This window comes from Eulemur rufifrons, chromosome 7 (assembly GCF_041146395.1).
Source record: "Eulemur rufifrons isolate Redbay chromosome 7, OSU_ERuf_1, whole genome shotgun sequence".
NCBI classification, from domain to species: domain Eukaryota; kingdom Metazoa; phylum Chordata; class Mammalia; order Primates; family Lemuridae; genus Eulemur; species Eulemur rufifrons.
This window is the reverse complement of record NC_090989.1, coordinates 183,383,798-183,404,437: the sequence shown is the minus strand read 5'-3', so window position 1 is coordinate 183,404,437 and position 20,640 is coordinate 183,383,798. Positions and strand designations below refer to the sequence as shown.

Below are 20,640 nucleotides of genomic sequence, written 5' to 3'. Positions count from 1 at the left end.
GAATCTACATCTTTAACTTGTTAGCAAGATAACAAGCCTGGAACCTATTGTCCAAAAGTCAATTTGAGTACTATCTGCTCTGAATCCAATTGCCATCAGTTCCTTCTATGAGGTCAACGTATTTACAGTAGAGAAATTCATTTTACACCACCTTGCAATGCTTGCTAATTATTCCTATTATAATCTTGTACACATACACACACACGTCCCTGACCCTCCTGCAATACAGGGTCATTGCCAGCTCTTCATAAAATTAAATATTTCACATTAACAAAACACACTGATGAGCAATACTCAGTCTTGGGGTTCAGCTCTTATTCACTCACCCATCTGGTTATCCATGCCAATAGTGAGGTACGTCTGGGGACATAACCGAAGTCCCTGAGAGCAGTGATATTTTTAACATATTTTCTGCTTTTTTAGACAATGATATTTTACCTCCCAAACGTGTTTTAACCTCAGGCATGCTACCACAAAGCTAGGATGGAAACTACTTATTCTGGATTCCTCATGTAAATCCTTATCTTATATGGAGGAAGCCAGGAAAAGGTTATAGATAAATCCCATTTAAAGCTTCTCTCTGATTTTCCTCCGTCCTCCCCCAAAACATGAGTTTGATCTCTTCTATTTGTGCTCCCATAATAATATGCTTTCCTTAATCCTACCACTAATCCGAGTACGTGATCTTAAATTTAAATAGCTCCACCAGATCTCCTTGCAGGTAGGAACCAGGGTTGGTTTGTTTTCTTAGGAAAGCCTTTTTCCTAAAGTATAACACACATGCAGAAAAGCAAAGAAATCATAAGCAGGGAGGCTGAATTTTCACAATGTGAACACACTTGTGTAAGCAGCACCCACTCCAAAAAAACTAAGCCTCACTCACACTGGGGTGGTGCTTCAGGGAGCGCCCCTCAGACTGCATTTGCAGTCATCTTTGAATCTCTTGCAATTGACAGAGCTCTGCTCACCTATCCCAAGACCCCAGGAGCCTTCAGACCCATCTTAAATATCATTGTTTCTAACAGACTAGTAAGACTGAAAATGAAATAGACTCCTCAAGGCCATGGAGAGGCGTGAACGGGCAAAGATGATGTTCCAATCCTATGACATTATCACTGTGACTGACGCATCAGAAGCTCCCTTCCACAGCATGGAAGACCATTTAAGGTAGAAGTTCTCTGCTCAGCAAGCGTGTGCAGATCCTTTAGAATTAACTGACTGTTTTCATCAGAATAACTTCCTCACAAACCCAGCTGGGGGAAAAACAAAGCTATTATACATGATTCTAATCCCAGAGCCCCAAAGTACAGGACAGTAGGTAGGAGGATGCCAGGAATATCCCAAACAAGCCGAGAAGAAAAGCCCATTGTTTTGGTGGGGTTTTTTTGTGGGGGGAGGGATATCTTTTACAAGGAGGGTAAGAGGAGATCCCATTATATAATTCTCGGACTTGTCAACCTACCATCTCCCCTGCAGGAGGAATTTCTGGCTTTGCTTTGTGATGCTTTAAAATCCATTTCCAGCATTTATTGTACAATGAGGCATTGCCCTCACATTACAATAGGAAATGTGACTGCAGGTTAAAAAAAAAAAAAGAACAGCCAAGGCTCAGAAAGGGTGATCTGAGGCCAAAAGAACAGAGGGAAACAATTCCCATCAATCCCTGAATTGTTTTTTTCAGTAAGAGGTTGGATGAGCCACCTATACTTTCCCACTCAGACCTTGTGAGCAATAGCCAACAAATGGTTTCTACCTGGAGAAATCAACTGGAAGTGGTTAGACATTGCAAGCATTTTCCCTGGAAATCAGCCCCACCTAGGGCACCATGTGTACACGAGGTTACCTCTGTCACCATGGCCAAAGCTGTTTAGGCACAAGACGACAACGCATTCTTTTGCTCATTCACTCCACCAATATTTATTGAGCACCTTCTAAGTGCCAGACACTCATCCAGATGCTGAGATAGAAGCCTTGTGTTGATGGTGCTTACATTCTCTTGGGGGAAACAGCCATAAGAAAGTCACAAATAAATGCAATATGATGTCAGAAAGTGGCAAGTGCTCAAAGGAAAAGCAGGATAAGAAGGGAGGAGGGAAAAGGAGTAGTGAGTACCTTTTTAGAGAGGGTGGTTTGGAAAGGCCTCTGTAAAGAGGTCACAATTGAGCAGACACCTGAATTAAAGGAAGGAGTAAATCGAGCAAAGGTCTGAATAAAGCCACCAGGTGGAGGAAACGTCAAGTGTAAAGGCTCTGAGGCAGGAACAATCTTAGTGTATTGAAGGCACAGTAGAAAATCACTGTATCTGAAGCCAAATGAGCAAAGTAATGAGAATTTTTAGGACGTTTTAAACCGAAACCATTAATAAACTTTGAATATGTTATCCCCAGTGTGATGGGGATCATTAGAAAGTTTTAAGCAGAGAAGTGACAAGATCTAGCTTCTATTTTACAATTATCACTCTGGTTGCTCTCTGAAGATCAGACTGTAGGGGGCAAGGGTTGAGACCGGGAGACCAGTTAGCAGACTAGTGCCATGGTCTAGACAAGAGCCAACCAGGATTAGGAAGAAGGTGACAGTGATGGACAAGATGAGAGGCAGTCAGGTGTAGGATATATTTTGAATATAAGTCACGAGGATTTACTGATGGACTAGATTAGGGGATGAGAGAGGTCAAAAAAGACTCCAAGGCTTGGTTGGATGTGGAGAAATTAGAGGCCTTGTGCGCTGCTGGTGAGATCACAAAATGGTACAACTGCTATGGAAAACAGTGTGGAGGTTCCTAAAAAACGAAAAATAGAGCTACCATATGATCAAGTAATCACACTTCTGGTATACAGCCAAAGGAACTGTTAGCAGGGTCTCAGGGAGGTATTTGAACACCCATGGTCGTAGCAGCACTAGTCACAATGGCCAAAAGGTAGAAGCAACCCAAAGGCCCACTGATGGATGAATGGATAAACAGAATGTCGTATTACATACAATGATTATTTAGCCTTAAAAAGGAAAGGAACCCTGTCACATGCGCAACATGGATGAACTGTGAGGACATTATGCTGTGTGAAATAAGCCAGTCACAAAACACAAATACTATATGATTCCACTTATGTGAGCTATCTAAAGTAGTCAAAGTCATAGAAACAAAGTGGAATGGTGGTTACCAGGGGCTGGGGAGAGGGGAGAAAGGGGAGTTGTTAATGCGTACAGAGTTTCAGATTTGCAAGATGAAAAAGTTCTGGAGATCTGTTTTACAACAATGTGAATATGCTTAACACTACTGAACTGTACACTTAAAAAGGGTTAAGATGGTAAATTTTGTGTTACGTGTTTTTTATCACAATTAAAAAAAACAAAACCCATTAAATATCCTTTTTGCTTATATTAGTAAATTTAAAAATCCTAATTTCTAAGACCTTCAATATCTATTTTATTTCACCCATGTCATATTAAGTTTTCCAATTTGCTTTCTTTTATGCTGTACATGAGAGCTATAATATGTGCACATAATTTAAAAATATTTCATAAAGCATTACAAAAAAGACTCCAAGACTTAAACAATTAGAAAACTGAAATTGCCATGTATTGAGAAAAGACTGGGATATGCAGGTTTATGAGGAGGAAATCAAGTAATCCATTTGACATGTCTATGAGATATATCCAAGTGCAGATGTGAATAGGACGTAGTATATGCAAGTCTGGAGACAGACCTTAGGAATCATCAGCATAAAGACAGCATTTAAAGTCATAGGACTGGACCTTACCCGTACGTGAAGGAGTAAAGAGATGAAGACCGAGCACTCAGTCCTGGGAGACTTAAGAGTAGACCCAGCAATAACCAATGCATGAGCTAGGATGTGGGGATATGAATTAGACCCAGACAGTGAGATAACAGTGGGTGCTTGAGCCACAAAGTGGCACAGAATTGGGATCAAGGTGCCCACATTGGGTCATACGTGAGAGAGAGGAGCAGAGACGAAAGAAGGTCCATGGTCCCTCACAGCCAAAAGAGAATAACCTCAAAGCCTAGTATCTAACAGTCCCAGTTCTGGTGAGACCTGCCTGTTCTTGGTTTCCTACTTTTATATGCCTGCAAGTTTGCCTGCTCTGTTTATAGTAATCCTCAACCAACTTGAATGAGTTTCTGTTCTTTGCCACCGAATAATCCTGATGAAGATTTAAAGAAAGGAGATAACATATGTGACAGGTAAGAAGGGACATCAATTGTTATCAACAAAAATTGTGAATTGCATCATTTGGCCCCACTTCTTAACTCCTCCCCGTATCCACACCCTTTGACATAAAACTTTGCAGTGACAATCTACCACAGTCAGGTGGCCAACTCTGCCTCTGGACTCAGCCCAAAGTGACGTGCTTTGGTCAGCAGACGTGACGCAAGCAGGGGTTTAATGGGCTTGTGCACTGAGGCTTGCTCTCTAGAGCCACTGTCATTGCCATGACTGCTGGAGAATGAGACGCTGGAGCAGAGCCAAGTCACTCAGTCACCTCACCCCACCCAACAGCCAGCCAACACCCAGGCGCGTGAGCAGGCTCACCCAACATCTGCAGAACCTCTGTGACCCGAGACACGCGAGCAATAAACATGTATTGTTGTATGCCCCCAAAGTTTTGTAATTGCTGTGTAGCAAAGATAACTAATACATCATATGTAAAAACACACTTGCAGTTGATCGACTTTTTTCCTATCCACAGTTATCACCACTGATTAGTAAGGACAACTTGGCTACTTAAAAATGGCCAAATATGGACAAAGAGTAATTGATAGAGCAAAAAAGAGAGTTTCAAAAATATCTAGATGTACAGGATTTGGCTGATGTCCCCAGCTACTGCAGAATTAGCTATAATTTTAAGATTTACTGTAAAATAATTAAATGAATATATAAATAAACAAAATAATACAGACGGCTGCTAGGCATTCAGATTCTCCTATTCATGATACTCTGTACAGTGGTGAAAAACTCAAGAAGCAGTCTGGTTTTTTTTTTTCCTTTTAAGAAACAGTCTTTTATTCTTTCAGCATAAAAATATCATTCATCTTTAATAAGTGGTTACATGGTTTACTTGTACTGTTAGGTAAAACTTCATACTGACTTCCAAAGGCATTACTTACAGAATGATTTAAAATGCATTCATGTTAACATAGTTTTCATAAATGCTAAATCATAGATTATAAGAAATTTTGAACATTTAAGTGGTGGCTATTTTATGAGAAGTACAAAAATTTTCAATGAACTGAAAGATTTTAGTAGTCTATATCTTTAATTTGATAATACCATCAGGTTCAGGAGCTTAAGAAATTTGAAAGATGCCTAACAACCTCATATTTGCTTCTGACAAAGCTTGAAATCTTATCATATTCTCTCAGCAACTGTATTTGTACTGTACAGTGAAATAGCCTCAAAATGTTAAGTGTGAAAATATACAATACTCCAAACTGAAGAGTAGTATAATTGTAGAGTTGGAGAAGAAAGGACTTGAATAGCAGCACGATCCCTTACCTATTATACTTGGGACTTGTGAACTCAAGAACATCAGTAAATACCAGTCCTTGGTCAGTCAACAGTTTAAAAATATTAAACTCCCACAAGAAGTCCTTTCCTTGAACCTGAATATAATTGTCTTCAGATCTTTAATAGCCCTTAAAAAAAACTTAATTAAATATGCATGAATGCATTCAACAGCTGGTCTTCAAAAACCACAGCTGTTCTAGAGTTCAATGTGAACAAAGTTTAAGGTTAAGGACTAATTTCAAAAACTATGCAACTTCCATGACAAGCTCCAAGACCTATTCTCAAATACCAAAATATCCGTGCACTCTTTTAAAGACATCTACAAAACAGCTGTGCTACCTAGGCTGGCAAACACATGGAATCATTGCTTCCCAGTGTTGGGGTCAGGAGCTCCATGACCCTTCTTAACACACAAAAAGAAACGCGCCAGAGATCTGAGTTTAAGGTCCTTTACCTTATGGATAAGGCCAACATAGAAGATCACCAATGTACAAACCTCTCACACACCAAGTTTTGCTCTTTGACACTCAATATTCATTTTTCCATAGAAACTGTGGTCACAAAAATGTACTCACAAAAACCTAAAACATCGTTTATACATTTATAAAAGAATGGTTATAATGTTATATTATTATACTGTTAGGAACATATACAGACATATAGACTGTTATGTTAGAAATTTTTAAATGTCTCAAAAATTTTACATTGTATATGAAAGATTAAATATAAGGAAACTTATCATCCACACTGTCACCAGAATTAACTTTTTATTTTTTTTTAAAGTCTAATTTAATAATGTAACTTTCTGGCTTAAAAACTTTCCCGGGATCCCTGGATTCCACATGATAAAGTCCGTGTGCCTAAAAGCACCTGCCCCGTAGAGCCCTCATCAACACACCAGCCTCACCTGGGACCCCTCCTGCCTGACCCCGGCACCCTCTAATCCAGCCACACAACTCAGCCCATTCCTCACTCAAGCTAAGGCCTTTCCTCCGATGATTTTGCAGGCTTCGTTCCCTTTGCTTGGAGTCCCTGTGTTCACTCCGTCAGTACCCACCCCCATGGCAAGACCTCGCGCACCCCGAGGCCACCCCTGTCTTAGACCAGGACACACTCCCTCCTCACACACGGTGCTGATTCCAGCCACACTTCACACTGTCTTTCTTTCTTCACGGAACTGTCTTCCCCTCTCAAGGTCACCTCCAGGGCAGGAACAATGCCTTCACCCAGCTTGGGATCCCCTAGTGTCTGGCTCATACTCAGCGCTCAGCAAAGCTCTGTGGAATGGGAGTGAATGGAAGTGAAGAGAAGTTAAAACAGAAAAAGATGAAAGGCTGCACAGGTCCTGGAAGACAGTGAGGATCTTAGCAAGAGAGTACGAGTAGTTTCCACTGGGCCTCAGTTCCCATCAAAGCTCTTATTTTTTGTCTTCTGCAGTTTTCTGAGACAACATCGCTAGCACCAGCAAGTTTTATCATAAACTCTATGTAAGGACCCTGGCATGCAGGGCCCCAGTCTGTAAAAAGGCACAGACTTTTTTATCCCCTGCTCTTCTCAGATCCCTGCATTCAGGCTCCCTCTACCTTCCCCCACTGCAGCGACCCTGCCATAGATTTCCAGTGACCACACATCTGCTAAATCTAACGAGCAGCTTTCTCGCCTGAACATATTTGACTTATCAGGGGTACTGATGGAGTTGCATATTCCATCGTTGAAACTCTCACCCCTTTAAGAACTAACTCAAGTGTCACCTCCTCTGCAAAGCCCTCCGTGACCAACCCCACCCCCAAGCCCACTCCCTGGGGTTCACTATGGTCTTCCTTTGCCTGTCTCCAGTCTTGCTTTGCACTTGGGGTTTAGCACCTTCCGCACTACACTGCAATCCCTTGCTGACATGCCTCTTTTCCCATAACAATTTAAGTTCCAAAAAAAGGAGTTTATCTTTATGCTTTATCTTTTCACCTTCAACCTGGAGCATTCCAGGAATTCAACAAAGAATCTGTTAGCAATGAGGTCTCTTATCCTCATAACTAGTGCTACCAGAATAGGTAAGAAAGAGGAAGAGCTTTAGAACAATAATGATGGTAAGTATGAGACTGTCCAATGTCACCTAGGTAGGAATTGAAGGGGAGACGACTTCACTTCCTCCTCAATTAACACTAACTGAACACACCACAGACCGCACCCTGAGGGCTTTCCACATATTAACTCATTTAACTCTTCATGTTCCAATGAAATTTATTATCCCCATTTTACAGGTGAAGAAGTTGAGGCAAAGAGATTAAATGACTTTCTAGAGGTCATACAGGTTGTAAGTGGCAGAACCAGGATTCAACCCAAGCAGTCTTTACACTGTACCATCCTCAGGATGCACATCCAAGAGAAAGGCCGTGGAAGGGGGGATTACCTACGTTGGAACAGAGGAAGAGAGAGGAAAAGAGGGGGGCCTAGTAAACATGCAACTCTCCTGAGAACTGGTCTGGATGGCTCTTGGTGCCAGGAGAGTATCTAGCAGTGGCCAAGGGTGGGCTGATTACTGTCCAGGTGTCCGGGTTACAGTCCTACAGGAACAACACAGGCAAGATGCAGGAACACACCTGCATTGCATTCGGTATGTTAAGAACTCGGGGCGGGCGTGGTGGCTCACACCTGTAATCCTAGCACTCTGGGAGGCCAAGGCGGGAGGATCGCTTGAGGTCAGGAGTTCAAGACCAGCCTGAGCAAGAGCGAGACCCTGTCTCTACAAAAAAAAAAAAAAATAGAAAGAAATTAGCTGGACAACTAAAAATATATATGGAAAAAATTAGCCGGGCATGGTGGCACGTGCCTGTAGTCCCAGCTACTCGGGAGGCTGAGGCAGGAGGCTTGCTGGAGCCCAGGAGTCGGAGGTTGCTGTGAGCTAGGCTGACGCCACGGCACTCTAGCCTGGGCAACAGAGTGAGACTCTGCCTAAAAAAAAAAGAACTCGGGAAACACCTCCACTTTTGCAGTGTGTTTAAACGTGTGTGTGTGTCCATGCATCCTGGGCCAAACAGTGCTGGCTATTTCTCTCCTCTCCTCACTTTGACCTGGGTCTGAACTCTGATCTTACCTGGCCCCACTTGGCTCAACTGACCCACCTATTTCTTACCTTTAAGCTCTTTATTTACTCAGAGCTGAGGTTCTCCAGGAGCTGATTCAACAGACAGAGGTTTGCTCAATGGGGAGACTGGAATAAAGGTCAACAAATTCTGGGAAAACAACTCCTCTGCAACAAAATATTGCTCGAATATATAGTCAGGGCTCATTAAAGTAACTGTCCGTTTGAAAAGCAATTGTTAGACTCACAGGTTGAGGGCAGCACTTGGAAGACCTAGCCAGCAGGAGAAGGAAAGAATAAAGCCTTTAAAAAAAAAAAAAAAAAAAAAATCCAAGATTCAGTTTCCAATTTGGCTCCTAACTTGGCTTACAACTTCTTACAAGTCACTGACATTTTATTCGTCCTCTGAATTTATAGATCTCCTCTCCCATCTCCAACATGCTTTTATGAAGTTCATCTGAGGATATGTTACAGCTCATCGCACAGGGATCTGGCTACCAGGAAGAGCAATGGGGAAGAAGAGGCCAATATTATGCCACTCAGATTCATGAGGAGCAAATCTGAACTTCCTGGCATAAACCTTAGGTCCAAATGGCAACAAGTGAAAAGAACAAGGAAACAGCTAACTGCAACCTAACGTTCTGAAACATCAATATCACTCTGGGTGTTGATACAGTCACTGGAACAAGAGATTGCTTTTCAGACCATTTTCACATTCATTTCCAAATTTCTGGGGTTGCACTCAATTCCCTAGAAGTTAAAAATTTAATCCTGTTTCGGTATCAATCACACTTCTATTTAGTAGAGAGTCAACTCTTCAATAGTTTGCAGAATCCAATCCATTTTAAAAGAGAAGGGGTAGCCATTCAGATCTTCCTCTTGGGAAGACAATCGACACAGCCTGTTCTCTGTGGGAACGTGCCCTCCTGCATGCCAAGGGGCACTTCTGACCCCACGCAGGAAAGAGAGAGTGTTTATTCCTTGGCACCAGGAGACAAAATTTAATCTAACTTTAAGTGTTCATGAGCTTTTCATCTTCAAAGTGCTTCACAAATATTAACTAATTAATCTTATCAGTTGTGCTGCATATTACATTAAGATCTTTCAGGGATCATGAACAGGGGAGGCATTAAACAGACCAGGCGTTGGAATTAGGAAGAGAAGAAACTACCCAACAATAGAAGCTCCTTTAACCTGGAGGTGCTGTTAGTGGTTATGGCAGCTTCCAATGTTAGCGGTTATGGCTATTCCACCAACGCTAGGAATTTAAAATCCATATGAAAAATACTGTTCAAACTAGAGCTGATGTGGTGATGAACCAGAGGTTCCTTACAGAACTAAGCCTCAGTTCCCTCTACTGTAAAGTGGGGTTGCTTATGAAACCACCTCCAGAGGGTGTGTCAACAAGGTAACATCTGTCAAGACCTTGTCACACACGAGCCTACTGCCCAGTAATGTAAACATCAGCTGTTATTAATCAAGAAGGGGCCATGGCTTCCAGGTGCCTGAGCTGAAAAAATGGGTTAGACAGCTTCAAGAAATTTGTAGGCGTTGTTCATTTTTTCCATTTGTGAGAGACAGTGAGTTTAGCCAAATTATACACACCTCTGTTTATCAGTTGAATTATGTCTCCTCCTCACTCTCCCCCCAAAAATTCCCATGTCAAGTGTTACAGCTCTTTTAGAATTTGTCCAGCACGTTTTCTAGTTTTCACTAGAAAACTCTTTAAAAAGAAAAAAAAGGTACTCCTATGTTGAAGTCCAAACTCTCAGTACCACAGACTGTGTCTTAGTGCATTCAGGTTGCTTTAACAAAATACCATAAACTGGGTGGCTTATAAACAACAGAAAGGTATTTCTTATATTTCTGGGGCCTGGGAAGTCCAAGATCAAGATATCAGCAAATTCAGAGTCTGTTGAGGCCCTTGTTCCTGGTTCCTAGACGGCACCTCCTTGCTGTGTCCTCACATGGTAGAAGGGACAAGGGGTCTCTTTTATAATGGCACTAATCCCATTCGTGAGGGCAGAGCACTCATAACCTAATCATCTCCCAAAGGCCCCACTCCTAATAACATCACCTTGGTTGTTATCAGGTTTCAATATATGAATTTCAAGGGGACAAAAACATTCAGACCAAAGAAGAATGTGACATTATTTGGTAATAGGTTCATGACAGACATAATTGGTTAAGAGGAGGTCATTCTGGAGTAGGGTGGGACCTTACTCCAATGACATTCACCCTGATGACACTTCAACTTAGGTGAGACAGCAAATTTCTGTTTTTCAAGCCACCCAGCTTACAGTACTTTGTTGCAGCAGCCCTAGAGAATATACCCTCTAAATAAAAATCAATTTTGTTTAACAAACCAACCGTGAACCCACCAAATCCTAAACACAAGCATTTTGGTCTTGTCAATTCACAGATACCCAAAACACCCCACACAGATAAACCTAGCGGTCTCCTCTCGATGGCAAAGAAAGAGGAAGTAGAGTAGAAAGGGGAATGAGAACTGGACACCCACACAGCTCAGGGCACTGGGACAAGTACTCTGCAATTTGGTACGACTCACATTTTTATTGCCTCAACTTTATGCAGCTTATAAAAGCCCAATTTATGGGATAATTCTCAATAAGCGCATAGAGAGGACAAATTACTTTCTATACGGCCTCGACCACTCCATGTGGTGTGGATGGGTCAGGACATGCCGACTGGCTCCCTGAGTCCAGCCTTCCTTCTGTTTCTCCTACATTGCACGTGCCCATGTCACGGCTCTTACCCTCGGCGTTCCTGCTGCCTGGCACACCATGTCCCCACAGGTACACGTGGCAGGCTCTTCACAGACTTGTCAGTATCAACAAGTATGTTACCTCCTCCAGAAGATTTCCCCCACCACTCTATTCAGTGCTGGCCCACGCCACCCCCCTGGCCACCCCCGGCCATGCCGCATCACATCATCTTTATTTTATACTCCTCATAGCATTTATCACTCTCTGGTGTGACCCTGTTCGTTATTTATCATTTACTTGTGTGATGTCTGCCTCACCCCAGTAGAATGTAAGTTCTGTGAGGGCAGAGACCACATTTGTCTCATTCAACACTGTATCTCCAGGGCTTACAGCACAGGGCCTTGGAGGCACTTAATATTTTTCTGAATGAATATCACCTTCAAAGGTGAGCTATTTTCAGCTCAGTACCAAGTGCTGAAGTTTATTCAAGTGAGAACTACTAGCCAGTGCAATTACGAGATTCTGGAAAATCTCAGCACACAGGGTTGGCAAATCTAACACCTGAGATATTGGTAATGCATACTTAAATGATCTCTACTATAAACAATTTGCTCAATGTAATATAAACACGCCAGATATCCTTTCCTAAGTAATCTCAGTTTAAACAATTAGTCTAACTGCTTGACTCAATATTTTTTGCACATCCTATCAGTAAAAATTAAAAATCTGTGGTTACCACAAGATAAGCTTTTAATAAAATTGGGGGCTATTACAATCCAAAATGCAAATATACTTGTAGCAACTTAACATAACAGACTAATAGTTTTTCTATAAAAACTGGGAATTAAGAATTTTTTAGAGTATCAAAATTTGTTTTAATTTTATTTTTAATCCCCTAAATGTTCTCCAGGATAGAGTATCAAAATTCTTGATGAGATGTATCGAAATTCCAATCTTTTACATGTCCAAAAAGTAAACAAGCATTAAAGACAAAGTTGAATAAATGTCAGTGACCTAGGAGCTATTCAAGTCAGTTCGTCTGAATCATTCCTCTAAGCAAAACTGCCATCCTGAGAGTCATGAGTTCTGAATCCTGAATGTGACCTTTATAGCAAAACAAACAGTTATCTGTTTATATCTTAAAATAGTTATTGGCAGGTCTTTTGCTCATGTTCTTCTAACCCACATTAAATTAAAAATAAAATCCTTTAAGTCATTCAGGCTAAACCATCAATATTACAAGCCAATGCCAGGATCAAGAAAAACCCAAAAAAGTCCCGAGGCCAATTTAACACTATCCAGAATCCATTCCAGATCCAAAAATCAGAGATAAAATTAGCTAATATACATTCTTTCTTATTTGCTCTCTTTTTTCTTCCTTTTGGTCAGTATATCACATTGAATCCAAAAGTCAGTAAGTCTGAACCCAGAAATGTACTTTAATGAGTTCTGGTTCTTAGTACACATATCCAAACAATTATGTATTTGCAAAGTTCAAGAGGTTACTAAAAAAAATAGGCCAGTGAAATCAAGCTAGGAATTTTTGAGCCATCATTAACCACTCAGTCACATCATCATTATCGGTCACTAGAAGTGGTCAAATGTTTTCAGGACAATAAAGGTGGACAATGGAAAGGAAATTCCACATCATCTTTCTCAATTAGGGCAGTTGTTGCATTTATTAAGATGGAATTTTACTCGCATTCTTACTAATTACAGGAAGAATCAGCTACTAGGCCAAACAGATCATCTCATTTCATCTGAGACTACTTACCCAAAACGATTTGGCACTTACAAACCTATACTATTAATGCCTAAGAGTAACTGACAAATGACAGCCAACCAGGTCAGCTGCTGAACATGGATTAAGAGACATTAAACACAAGACTCTCCACCATGTCCTATGCACACCTCCAGCAGTAGCAATGGACACAGGCCCCTCAGTCACATCAGCCTGCATCTTCAAAGCAGCAAGGTGCCATCTTGGAAGCAACTAATGGGTCCTCAAGTTGTCTAGGCTGCTGCATTCAAAGAAATTATGTTTTAGCTAAGTTCAATAGGTTAAAAAAACAACAATAAAAAGGCAGTGAAACCAAGATAGGCATTCTGGAGTGACCACCAACCACTCCCTTGCATTATCATTATCCACTGCCATTTCTATTTCTTCTCTTCATAAGAGCTTGGGGATAGATTACGTGGCAGAGGCTAAATTACTTCATCTACTACCCACACACTAAAGTTAATCTGTTCCTCCAGAACCTTTCAAGAAGATTTTTCAAGGGTGTAAAGTGACTGACATTTTTTTCTTTCTCCTTGGGAGAAAATCCCAAACCCAGTTCTCTTTCCTTCCACAGAAATCTTAACATGATAATCACCTCTTATGCTTCCTGATTATTCACATGAAGATGAACAAAACAAATTGAAAAGGGATGATCAGAAAGTTGATATAAACATTGAGCATAAAGAAATTTACAAAATAATCAGTAATGTGTGTGTATAGTATCAATGAGATTTTATTACAATTTTTAGAAAAGAAACCTATACAATATTCTAGGACCAGATGGAGATTCTTGTTACATAAAAGGGAGAAGGTTCCCTTAACTGATGAAATAAAAGGAAAATAGCCTACAATTCGCTTCCCACTTTTTCTTATTTATTTGTCCATCTGTCTGTCCACCCATCCATCCATATATATACCAAGCACAATGTTTTTGGTTGTAGTTATTTAAATATCTTTTTTATTTATGTATGTACCAGGTACTATTCCAAAGTCTTTACAAACAGGAAGTCATTAAATCTTATAAGGCAGCACTACTATCTCCATTTTATAGGCAAGGAAGCTGAAACACAGAAAGGCTAAATAACTCATCCAAAGTCACAGAGCTATTAAGTGTCAGAGCGAGGGTCAAAACACCAAGCAGTCTGGCTCCAAAGCCCACACTTTGAACGAGTTCACAACACTGCCCATTGAGGGGGAGACTAGCATGTCAAACTGGAAGGCCCCATACAGCTTAGTGATTAAGAGCATCAGAAGAAAGACATTGTTGGTGTATGGCCACACCACCCTGGATGCACCTGATCTCATCTGATCTCAGAAGCTAAGCAGGGTTGGGCCTGGGTAGTACTTGGATGGCAGAAAGACCTCATTCATATATATAGGCTGAGTCATTTACTAGCTGGGTGACCTTACACAAAGTTACTTTCTCTCTCAGAGCTTCAGGTTCCTTATGTGTATAAAGTGAATTCTCCCATAGTGTGAGGTTAGCTTTAAAAATAATTACAATTCCATATGGCAAAACTCCTTGGCAGGCATATCCATGAACTGCCCCCTCTCTGACTTCACCAAAAAATCCTAGAGAACAAGTTTTCATTCTTCTTCGCACACAAAGAATCCTGCTCAAAATAATTGATAAATAAATGTTCCTCCGTTACAGATGCTTAAATTTAGTCACTGAAAATAAATTTTTACTAGCGTGTAAAGTTAAGGAGAACATAAGGCTTTAAAAATATATAAAGTTGTCTCTATTTTTTAAACCTTAAATTTTTTAATCAAATTAAAAGTTTTTAAAATTAAAAGTTTAACCAAAGTTTAAATTAAAAATTTTAATCAAATTAATGCATGCACACATTTTTAATATCAAATATTATGCAGTAAGTCAACGGTATGATAAAAAGGAAACGGTTACTATTCTAGAGTAAAAGAAACTCAAAAAGGACTAAAGAGACATAACACCGATAAACGAGAGCTTTGTTTGGAAGCTGATTTGAACATATTAACTATTAAAATTTTTTTCAAAAAAAAAAATTTTTTTTTTCAGCCAGGCACAATGGCAAGTGCCTATAGTTTCAGCTACTTGGGAGCCTGAGGCAGTGGAAGGATCATGTCAGCCCAGTAGTTTGAGATCAGCCTGGGCTATACAGCAAGACCTCATCTCTAAAAAATAAGAAAATTAAAAAAATTGTTTTCAGCGAAAGCAAATTCAATATGATAATAATAAGGAATTGTTAATTTTATTAGATATTATAAAGGTATTGTGGTTATCTAAGTAAATGTCTTTTTTAAATTTTGAGATGTATTTGTAAGTATTTCCAGGTGAAATGGCATGATATTTTTTTAAGATACTTGAAGAAAAAAGAACAAAAATGGTAAAATGTGGAACACTATTAAGGCTGGTAGGTCCCTGGGAGTTCATTTTTTCTTTTTTTATTATTACTTTTCTTTTTTTTTTTTTTTTTTTTTTGGATTTTGGAATTCCCATTGGAAAAGAGGTTTTTAAAATCAAATTAGCTTAAAAATGAGAAGCAATGGTCCCTTGACCTGTCCCAGGAGCCTCTTTCCCCAGCTACCTTCTCCAGAGAAGACATATTCTTAATTCTTTGTTATTGCTTAGTAGTTATTTTCCTCTTTTAAAAAGATATTGTTTCTAACTACACAAGTTTAAGTGGCTTAGGAAAAAATAAGTAAATAAAAAGATTGCTATTTCTTTGTCTATGTATTTTTTTCATTTATTTTTTAAAAATGCAAATTCCTGTTGTATCACCTACAGCAGCTCTTACCTGCCCGACTTTGAGATTATTAGTACCCCTTTCACCTCTCCATATCTTTCCATTTCTTACCATCTACCTTGTATATTTTTATATCATCAAGGTTGATTAGTATTATTGTTTTATAACCATGAGCTTTGCGCTTTATCTACAAATTGATTCTGTGTTTATACTATGACCATGTAAATATTGTTTAATGCATATTAAATACTATAATATGAACACATTTCCATTTTAGCTTAAGTTTTTTCTGGAGTTTCTAATTGCTTTTCTTTTTTCTTGCACTATTTGCTTTTGGTACATCCTCACAACTTTCTTCAAACTCTTCATCGTCCCAGGCATTCTACTGGATGGCTTTATTTCCAGTTAAGATTTTCCCCCTACATTTCACACGTACCAAACCTGTCAAATGACAGAAGAAATTCTCACTCAGAACATCTATTTCAAAGCATGTTTTTCCAGTTTTTAAGCTGAATTGAGAAATTGGCCACATTGAGGATGGCCCAAACACTTTTATAAACTTACTCAGAGGGGGCAGAGGATGTTCTTGTAGGAAAAAGAAAAGCAGGGGGTAAAAAGCATATTACGTGGTCTTAATAAGGCTCACTTTAAAACTAGATGGGTTCACACCACGAATTTATAAATATCAGTGAATTTACAGTGAGGACTAAAATAACCACATTTTCTACAGAAGTGAGGTATGCATCCACATAGAGCCCCTAATTCACATCTACATTTAGAATAATTGGGAACACCCCTACCCCCACCTGGCTTTCTGAGTCATATCTCTACACTGTAACTTTGATGGAGGAAAAAAGTATAAAATCTGCAAAAATAATCTGAAGGAAAAAGAAACCTCAAACAGAATTACTTTATTTTGCAAGTTTATCTCCATGTGCTAAAGATATATAAAATTCTTTAAGCTAGCAAGCCACAGGTAACTACTTAGAAGTTCAGTCAAAGCTTTAGCTAAAAAAATTGCATCAAAAGGAGACCCAACTGAACACAGGCAAAAGGAAACTGGCCAGTCTGGGCAGCACAGCAAGATACTGTGACAATTTAAAAAAAAAAGAAAAAAAGGAAATTAAATGGCGATTAAGAATGGAGGCTCTTGGTTCAAGTCATCAACTGTCACTTACTAAATGGGTGATCTTGCACCGTAAGAATCTTACTACACTGTCATTTCCTTAAAGAGTTTCTATCTGATGACATGTTTTAAGTTCTAAACGAGGTAATGCATATAAAGCATTGAGCGCAGTGTTAAAGGCCAGTCACTGATTATTATCAACACTCAAAAGCCTCCTTGTGTCTCAATGCTTGACCATTTCTCCATAAATAAAGTTTCTTGGATGATCCTTGGTATCAAAGCAGCTGAAAACTTACGTCCACACAAAACCTGCACATGGATGTTTACAGCAGCTTTATTCATAAAAGTGCCCAAACCTGGAAGCAACCAAGAAGACCTTCAGTAAGTGAATGGATAAATAAACCATGGCACATCCAGGCAATGGAAGGTTAGGCAGCATTAAAAAGGAATGAGCTATCCATCCATGAAAAGATATGGAGGAAACTTAAACGCATATTACTAAGTGAAAAAAGCCAATCTGAAAAGGCTACACAGTATAAGATTCTAAGTTTATGACATTCTGGGAAAGGCAAAACTATGGAGACAGTAAAAAGATCGGTGGTTGCCAGGGTTTGAAAGGAGGGAGGATGGGATGACTATGCAGAATGTATAGGATTTTCAGGGCAGTGAAATTACTGTGTGATACTGTAATGGCAGATACGTGTCATCACACATTGGTCCAAACCCACAGAATGTACAACTCCAAGACTGAACCTCAATGTAAACTATGGACTTTCAGTGGTAATGATGGATCAATGTAGGTTCACTGATTTTAATATACCACTCTGGTGAGGGATGTTGGGGGGATGAGGGGGCACATGGGAAATGTCTGTACCTTCCTCTCCATTTTACTGCGAACCTAAAATTGCTCTAAAAAATAAAATTTATTTTAAAAACTAAAAAGTTTATTTGATAATTCTATTTCTATGCTACCCACCGTGGAGAAACATTTGTACATGTGAACAAAGAGCTGTGTAAAGCATCTCACAGATAAAAGCCAAAACAATGCAATGCCCAGGAACACGGACCCTGGGGCTGAACTGCACGTGTTCAACTCCTGACTCACACTCATGTGATGTTAAACAAATTATTTAACTTTGCCCCTGCCTCAGCTTCTTTGTAACACAGACAAGACTCATTATTCAGTTACACGGATTAAATTAGTTAATATGTGCACAGAATTGAGAACAGCACAGGGCACAAAGGGCTGTATAAATTTTTGCTAAATAAATTGCAGTACTGCTCATGATAGTAAACAATACACAACTTAATGTATATCATTTAGAGAACAGCTAATTACGCTTTGGCACACCATACCATGGAATAATCCTCAACAGCTAAAAAGAATGAAGTAGTCGATCTGTACGCACAGACATTAACCAAAAAAAAAAAATAGGTTAAAGTAGTACTGTCAGGTGAAAAAAAGCAAATTGTGGAATAATTACAGGTTTAAAAAAATTCATAAAAATATACATTTTTGTATTTTTTAACATGCCTTCAAGTGAACAGGAAATGTTCTGGAAAGATAGGTACCAAATTGCTAAAAGTGATCAGTTACCTCTGAAGACCCAGCTTCTAGTCCTGTCTCTATAATAACTGGCTGCACAATCTTGGCTGAGTCACCAACTTAGGAAACACCTAAGGTAGTTTCCTCATCTTAAAAGGAGGGAGAGTGGAGGTAGAGATGGCTGTATCTCAGCCCCCAAATACCCTGACTTTGATTATGGGATGTTGGTGCTCTATATAAATAAAAACACTGAATTCTTCAACACCCCATCCTGCTAAGTATTTATGAGAAACCCTACGGAACATGGTGCATTGTTTCAAAAGCACAGCCCGTGCCAGATGGAGACACGTACCGTGTGGGTACAGCTCCATCCCTGGATCATGCTCTCGGTAACACAATCGTTCTTCACTCCCAGCCTCCACACTGGTGCCATGTGCTCTTACTGAAGAGAACTGCTTTTATCAATTGATATATGAGCAACAGTTCCTTTAATTGTTATTTTTGCTTTTTCTCTGGGCTGTCATCAGAAATATATTTACACTGTTGTTCATAAACACATGTAACCCAGTTAATCTACCCACACACAGGATGACAAGAAACTGCTGTTTTAAAATCAGGGTACCATCCTCCATCCAATGACCATTGAGAGCGCTATTTTCTGTCACTAGCCCCTATCATGATTCTAGGTCACAATGGATGAACCAAAACCTCAGTCCTCAGTCTCCTTGGCTGCCCATCATGCTCTCTCCCACTGATGCAACCTGCAACCTCACCCTCATTCCTTCCCAAATGGCCTTCCGGCTGCCCTATGACCTCTGTTCCTCCAGTCCAACCCACTGCTACCTCACCACTGTAGGTCCCCAGCACCTACAACAGTGCCTGGCACACGGCCAGCATCAAAAATATTAATTGGGCAAGGTACGGTGGCTCATGCCAGTAATCCTAGCACCTTGGGAGGCCAAGGCAGGAGGACTGCTTGAGGCCAGGAGTTCAAGACCAGCCAAACAACACAGCAAGATCCTATCTCTACAAAAAAAAAAATTAGCCAAGCACGGTGGCATGTGATTCCAGATACTCAGAAGGCTGAGGTGGGAAGATCATTTGAGCCCAGAAGTTTGAGGTTGCAGTGAGCTGTGATGACACCACTGCACTCCAACCTGGGCGACAGAGCGAGACCATGTCTGAAAACAAAACAAAAAAAAACACTGATTCACATCCACAAAAACCATCTATTAACTCGGCCAACGTACAATTACTAAACTAATCTTCCTAAAACAAAGTACTGATTCCTTCTGTGACTAGACAAAAATTCACTCTCTCAAAACCTGGAGCACCTATAATGTGCCAAGCATTTTGCTCATTTCTGATAATATAAGGAATGATACACTGCTCCCATCCTCACAGAGGAAGGGGGGCTCACAGACAGCAGTGGGCCTCTGTTCCTACCAAGGAGAACAGAATTCATCACTGACTCTGCCGCTCGCTGACTGTGATCCTGGACAAGATACTCGAACTCTCTGACCTCAGTTTCCTCATCTATGAAATGGAGATACTACATCTCGTGGGACTGCCCTCACTACTAAATGAGGTAACGTACATAATGCATTTAGCATAGCAAATGCTTTTTAAAATTAATAGTACTAAGAACAAAATCCAACATCTTAGCCAATTAAGGGCTTCAAAATCACACCAATCAACCACCACCTCACACGCCCTGTCTACTTAAAAAAAAAAACTAAACAACAAACCTCACTTCTGCCCTTCTGTGGGTCTGGTCCTGTAATTCACAGTGGAAGGATGTGAACCCCTCTAGCCCAACCCCTCACTCCCACTGTCCTTCGTGGCCCCACATAACATGTCTTCTCTGTCCATTTCCCTGCTCACGACAGCGCCCCCTCCCCTCCCAACAGACTCCATCTACGTCCCACAGCACTTGCTACGCCAGCGAAACAGGACTACCCTATTCCCTACAGTGCACTCATTCAGTGCGCTTTTGCGGAGGACCTGTTTTGTGACAGATGCTTCGTTTGGTGTTGGGGATGCTGGGGTCCACAAGAAAGATAAAGTCCATGCCCACAGCCTGGCAACGGAGGTAAGCATAAAATAAATCATGACCCAAGTAATTTCTGCAT

At 40.3% G+C, this 20,640-nt stretch overlaps 1 protein-coding gene and 1 non-coding gene across 2 annotated transcripts in view; one reads left to right on the top strand and one right to left on the bottom strand.

Moving 5' to 3' along the window:
- The window catches only part of ITPR1 (inositol 1,4,5-trisphosphate receptor type 1), a 320,526-nt gene that overhangs the window by 247,135 nt on the left and 52,751 nt on the right, over nucleotides 1-20,640 (bottom strand). The gene's annotated exons all lie outside the window — the stretch shown is intronic.
- Nucleotides 10,269-10,330, top strand: LOC138388929 (U7 small nuclear RNA). The gene has a single exon (XR_011234384.1). It is a non-coding gene; the product is annotated as a U7 small nuclear RNA (small nuclear RNA).